Consider the following 6310-nt stretch of genomic DNA (forward strand, 5'->3'; position numbering starts at 1 on the left):
ATATCACGCATTAATGATTATTTTATCCTGTAAAAGATACCACGTATTAATGATAATTTTATCCTGTAAAAGATACCATGTGTCAATGTTTATTGTATCCTGTAAAAGATAACTCGTTTTTATGATTATTTTATTCTGTTAAAGATACCACGCGTTGATGATTTTATCTTGCAGAAGATATCACGCGTTAATGATTATTTTATCCTGTAAAAGATACCATGTGTTAATGATTATTGTATCCTGTAAAAGATACCACGTGTTGATGATCATTTTATCATGTGAAAGATAACTTGCTTTTATGAATATTTCATGCTGTAAAAGATACCACGCGTTAATAATTATTTTATCCTGTAAAAGATACCATGTGTTAATGATTATTGTATCCTGTAAAAGATACCAAGTGTTAATAATGATTTTATCCTGTAAAAGATAACTCGTTTTTATGATTATTTTATCCTGTAAAAGATACCACATGTTAATGATTATTTTATCCTGTAAAAGAAACCACATGTTAATGAACATTTTATCCTGTAAAAGATACCACGCGTTAATGATTATTTTATCCCGTAAAAGAAACCACATGTTAATGATCATTTTATCCTGTAAAAGATACCACATGTTAAAGATTATTTTATCCCGTAAAAGATACCACGCATTAATGATTATTTTATCCTGTAAACGATACCACATGTTAATGATTATTTTATCCTGTAAAGATACCACGTGTTAATGATCATTTTATCCTGTGAAAGATAACTTGCTTTCATGATTATTTTATTCTGTAAAAGATACCACGTGCTCATGATTATTTTATCCTGTAAAAGATACCACGCATTTATGATTATATTACCATCTAAAGATACCACGCATTAATGATTATTTTATCCTGTAAAAGATACCACGTTTTAATAATTATTTTATTCTGTAATAGATAACATATTTTATGATTATTCTATACTGTAAAAGATACCACGTAATAATGATTATTTTATCCTGTAAAAGGAAACTACGTGTTAATGATTATTGTATCCTTTAAAATATAAATCATTTCTATGATGATTTAATCTTGTAAAAGATACCACGTGTTAATGATTATTTTATCCTGTAAAAGATACCACGTGTTAATGATTATTTTATCCTGTAAAATATACAACGCGTTAATGATTATTTTATCCTGTAGAAGATACCACGCGCTAATGATTATTTTATCCTATAAAAATACTATGTGTTAATGGTTATTTTATCTTGTAAAAGATAACACGTGTTTATGACTATTTTATCCTATAGAATATAAAACGTGTTTATGAATATTATTACATACACTTTTAATATGAACACATATTAAATCATACCAGACTTAATTACACGTTAATTGAAACTAAAATAGTGGATTCGCAATGAGTACTGTGATTACATTTTCTCGTGAGGCTGTTATTAAATTCCTCGGACTTCATACAGTTTAACGTGCATAAAAACCGAAGAATGCCAAAGTACCATACAGAGAACACGTAATTTACCGAATGACGTCACGTGTTCACTCCTAAACCTTATATATGTCAAACTATTTCTTCATTTATTCTATAGAGATAATACGTTCTTGAAGATAACCGTCTCTGAAGGTTGTACTTAAAGATACCAGGAAAGAAGTACAGAGCTTTATCACGATATATGCAAATATTTTATAGACAATCTTGAAATATCGGGCCACTGTATTTCCGCACACTGGTCCGGGACAAGTTTTAGACCTTATTGTGCTGGATGTGTATAGTGATTTCTTTTTAGATGTTTCATGCGTCGTAAACTAACCAATTTTGATTTATCGATTTTTATACAATTTGAGAATTTATGCAGGATGTTTTTAAAAACACAGTGAGAATAAATGCAGAAAAATGTACAGCTAAATATGTTAGGTGGTAATACAACTTGTATACAATTGTAGATAACTACGAAACAAACAAAATGCAATCACTTGAACCTTTCGCACGAAAACTTGATGAAACCTTAAAATAAGAAATATCTCAAAAGTAACTCTTTTTTGTGTATCTTGGCGCTTCATTTCAGAATAATATTTTTTTTAATTATTTTTTCACATTCTGATTTTCTGTCCAACTGACCGGAAATGGCCGCTAAAATCACGTGCAAAAGCTTCCACCCTGCTCGTCAAATATAATAAAAGGAACCTAAGCGTATCAAAGAAATTGTTACAGGTGATGAGACGTGGTTGAATGTGACAGGACGTACCGGGGACAATAACCATCAGAACAAATCAACACCCAGTACAATATTTACAAATTTATTTACAGAAAAATGATTACTTACAATGAATAAATGAAAAGTAAAAAAAAAATCTGATTATAAGAAAGAAAGGAAAAAATCTGAGCATTCTGTTTATCTCTTTTTAACAAGTATAAAGTTCTAATACTGACAGTTCCGTGGCACAGATGTTTCCGTTAACTTTGAACTTTAAGTAGCACAAAAATACAACATATCTTCAAGTAAAGTCCCTCTAAACCGTGGAAACGTTGACTCCGTTTTGGCTCCCTATGATGGTAGGTGATTGCATCCCTGAGCTGACTTCAGTGGATCACAAAAATCATCGTCTTTGCGGTTTACGGCACAACCATGGGACGAAAGCTCTGCGCTGGGAAAATCACAGCCAGGCGAGTGAAGACAAGTGAACCGCGGGTATTGTACTTCCGTGTCGTGACATCACCAGGTAAAAGTCGTCTGGTGGAAGAAGCTCGATCGAGCATAAATTTCTACCAAGAAAAAAATCAATTTGACATAAATTCGTCTAATGTCGAAAGTGGTGTGCCTAGGCATATCTAGCCCAGTCTATTTGTTGGGTAATGTCCCGCCAAATACTAAATTTCATGGGACTCACGACATATGCGTGTACTCTGACTATTTGCATTTTCACGGGAATCACGATATAGCCGGGAAATCTGACTACTTTGGCGCGGATTGAATTTTGACAATTTAAGGCCCGTTATAGTAGTTTTGGGGATAAGAACATAAATTACTGAAGCTTATAAAATATCAACTTTCTTATTACTGAACCGAATTTAATAAAATTAAATGGAAATTTAAGTTAGAAATACAGAAAAACATGAGAGTATTGTATGCATAAAATCTGACATTTACCTCAATAACTCAAAAATTTACAAAAGATGATGCAATACCTGCATTTAAACTATAGATACAATGAGGCCCGTATGTCAGTTTGTGATATTGAACTTTTTTGTCCCTGAAAATAAAGAAAATAATAAAATGCGGGTAGATGAAAATAACGAGAGGCCCTTTATTGTTCGGTTATTGTTATTTATTTAATTATTTTCAGGATACAAAAATCGTGCAAAATAATAAAATAGATTGCTGATTGTGAAATCACGCATCAATCATTCAAAATTGTATATGGCTTTTGTTATAGTAACATACTGTTTATCAAAATTTAAAATGATATCATAAATATTGTCTGTAATGGGCGCACTTTACTGATACAGATAAGATTTTAACATTTGTTTCACTTCATAGTTATTTAAGAGATGAAGGTAACGTATCTGATTAATGCTTTGACGACAATATATATTTGAATGCACAGATAATGAAAATTGTGTGCCAATGATGACGAATTTTGGTAGGTCATGCATGAAAACAGTTTGAAAATGATACCAAAAGATTCTGAATGCAATGTACAATAATTTTGTTTTATTAAGATAGTTGAGCGAAACAAAATTAGACAATTTTAACACAAGTCTCCTTGAAAATGGTACAAAATATAATGTATGTAAAAGCAGGAACTACATGTAGCTTACAAAAAATATGAAAATGACACTTTATCTTGGAAAAAAAGACCTTTTTTTTTTACTTTTGGCCGTTATGTGACAAGCCCGAAAGTGCTGCTGGATTACCTATTTATTACTACCTTTAACGAACTGCAACACTAAAACACTTAGAAAGACTCATTATTATCTAGAAGATTGGAATTACACCATTGGCTTAATTTATTGGACACAATGTGACTACGGCATAATGTGACCATTCAGACATTTTTTTCGTTGGATTTAACGTCGCACCGACACATGATAGGTCATATGGCGACTTTCCGGCTTTAATGGTGGAGGAAGACCCCAGGTGCCCCTCCTTGCATTATTTCATCACGAGCCGGCACCTGGGTAGAACCGCCGACCTTCCGTAAGCCAGCTGGATGGCCTCCTCACATGAAGAGTGAGGCTCGAACCCACATCGATGAGGGGCAAGTGATAAATCCCTGGAACATTATAGAAAATACGCATAAACATTTACAAGTCGCATGTGAAGCAGCAAATTATTGCGATGCATTTTCAGTAGATATCTACCAACAACAAACCTGTTAAAATGCATAAAATGTGTTTGTTTTTTTAAATTTTGGACTCAATGTGACCACAATATTTCAAGAGAAATATCACCGCTTCGAAAGTCTCTGCAGGGTAAATGGAAAAACGGCAACACTCACATAGCAAAATAATACATCGTTGGAACCGGAAAAGTGTTGGCTGGAACAAGGTCGGTAAAATATATTCAAATATGATGAAACATTGCAGACAAATACAAAAAAAAAACTTCTAGTACATGGGGGCAGCCAATAAGGTGGACACAATGTGATCATAAACAAACGTCACGTGATCACCCGCCCTGTAACGACAAAGACAAGATAATTGAGTACCATGTCAATGATTACGGACAAAAGCTAAACGCAGCATCGGGGCATATGTACAGAACATTTGTACAACCCAGATATGAATGATTATCATATTATTTGTATGTACGTAGCCCCCACCCCCCGCACAAAAATCAGTTCTTAAAGAGGCACCACAAAATAACTGTATTCTTTTGTGTTACCATGATGGTAATTATACATGCTTTGCATGAAGAAAATGAGCAATAACAAGTATATAGTTAACAATTGACAGTGACATTTATTAGGCCAAGACAACGTGTATAATGTCTTAACATTTTATTGAAATAATGTAGCAATATGCACAGAAATCAGTGTATTTAGTGAAATTTAAATTGCATTTTGTTTCTACAATGTAAGATAGTTATTAATCCATGTTTTTAAAACTTAGCTGAAAAGCGATCGACTGAATAAGTTTGCAGATGAAGTTGTAAAAAACCATTTATTCAGGAAAGGCCTAAATTGTCCACCTGAAAACTTGTAGTTTAACTGTATATTACCAGTATTTCAAGAATGATTTTCATGAAGTTTTTATGAGTGAAAAAAGTAGGTCACTAGGTCGTGGTGGGTCTTTAAGCGTGACAGACTGCCCGCCGGATAAATATAGGGCTATTCAAGGTTGAATACCAAAGCATTTCTAAAATCAATAACGAATCATAAATAAGTAGAGTGTCTCAGCAATTACAAGCGTTTAAAAATGTGACAGGTCCTAGATGAAAGATACATAATCAATTGTCCAATATGCATATTACTCATTTGCCCAACAGCGCGTCTACGCGAGAAATGCGCGACTGAAATGGGCTGGAATATTTTTCTTATGGGTACCATTATTCCCGTAGTATACCTTGGAGTGCAATGGCATTTTATTTCAAAGCACGTTCTTGCCCATTTTCATCAAATTATACTTCGCAATAAAATATGTTCGTAGAAATCGAGAGAACTGTTTAACACATTTCCTAACACATGTCACAAACTTTTGTATTCAGTTTAACGTAAACACTAATTACTGGCTCCATAGCTCAGTGGTTAGAGCAACTGTCTAGTAAACAGGAGGTCGAGGTTTCGATCCCCTCTGGAGCCTTTTGATATTTTTATGATAAACATCACGATTACTGTAGTGGTGCGACTACTAGTACCAAGTCCCGTAGGTACCGTGAAGATTTGAAATCACATTTAGATATGTGGATTTACATTAAGAAATATTTGATTAAGTCCATTACACGTTTGCATGTACAATACTTTTAGGAAAAATGTATTTTTATAACAGAGTGTTGTCTTCTTAATCGGATAAAACAATCGAAACTATCTTGTCAACAGTTTAGGATGTTTAGAGATTATAAATGAAAAAGTTGACACATAGATAAACAGTATTCAAGGCTGATGGATATCCGAACTATATGTTTGACACAGCTCATAAAAAAGACAAAGGTTACACAAAGAGGTTAAATTCCGTCATTCAGTCAATACCTTTTGCTCCTATGAAAATACAGATTTTTTTAAATACGTAAATACACATGAATTAAGTCGAGTCTGCTATCAAATATTAAAATATATGATATAATCTATTCCTTTGGTACGTACTAAACGGTACAA

At 33.0% G+C, this 6310-nt stretch overlaps 1 non-coding gene across 1 annotated transcript; it reads left to right on the forward strand.

Moving 5' to 3' along the window:
- The first annotated feature begins 5725 nt into the window (after positions 1 to 5725).
- Positions 5726 to 5798, forward strand: Trnat-agu (transfer RNA threonine (anticodon AGU)). The gene has a single exon. It is a non-coding gene; the product is annotated as a tRNA-Thr (tRNA).
- Positions 5799 to 6310: the final 512 nt, after the last annotated feature.

The sequence above is a fragment of the Mercenaria mercenaria genome, chromosome 5 (assembly GCF_021730395.1).
Source record: "Mercenaria mercenaria strain notata chromosome 5, MADL_Memer_1, whole genome shotgun sequence".
Classification (NCBI taxonomy): Eukaryota; Metazoa; Mollusca; class Bivalvia; order Venerida; family Veneridae; genus Mercenaria; species Mercenaria mercenaria.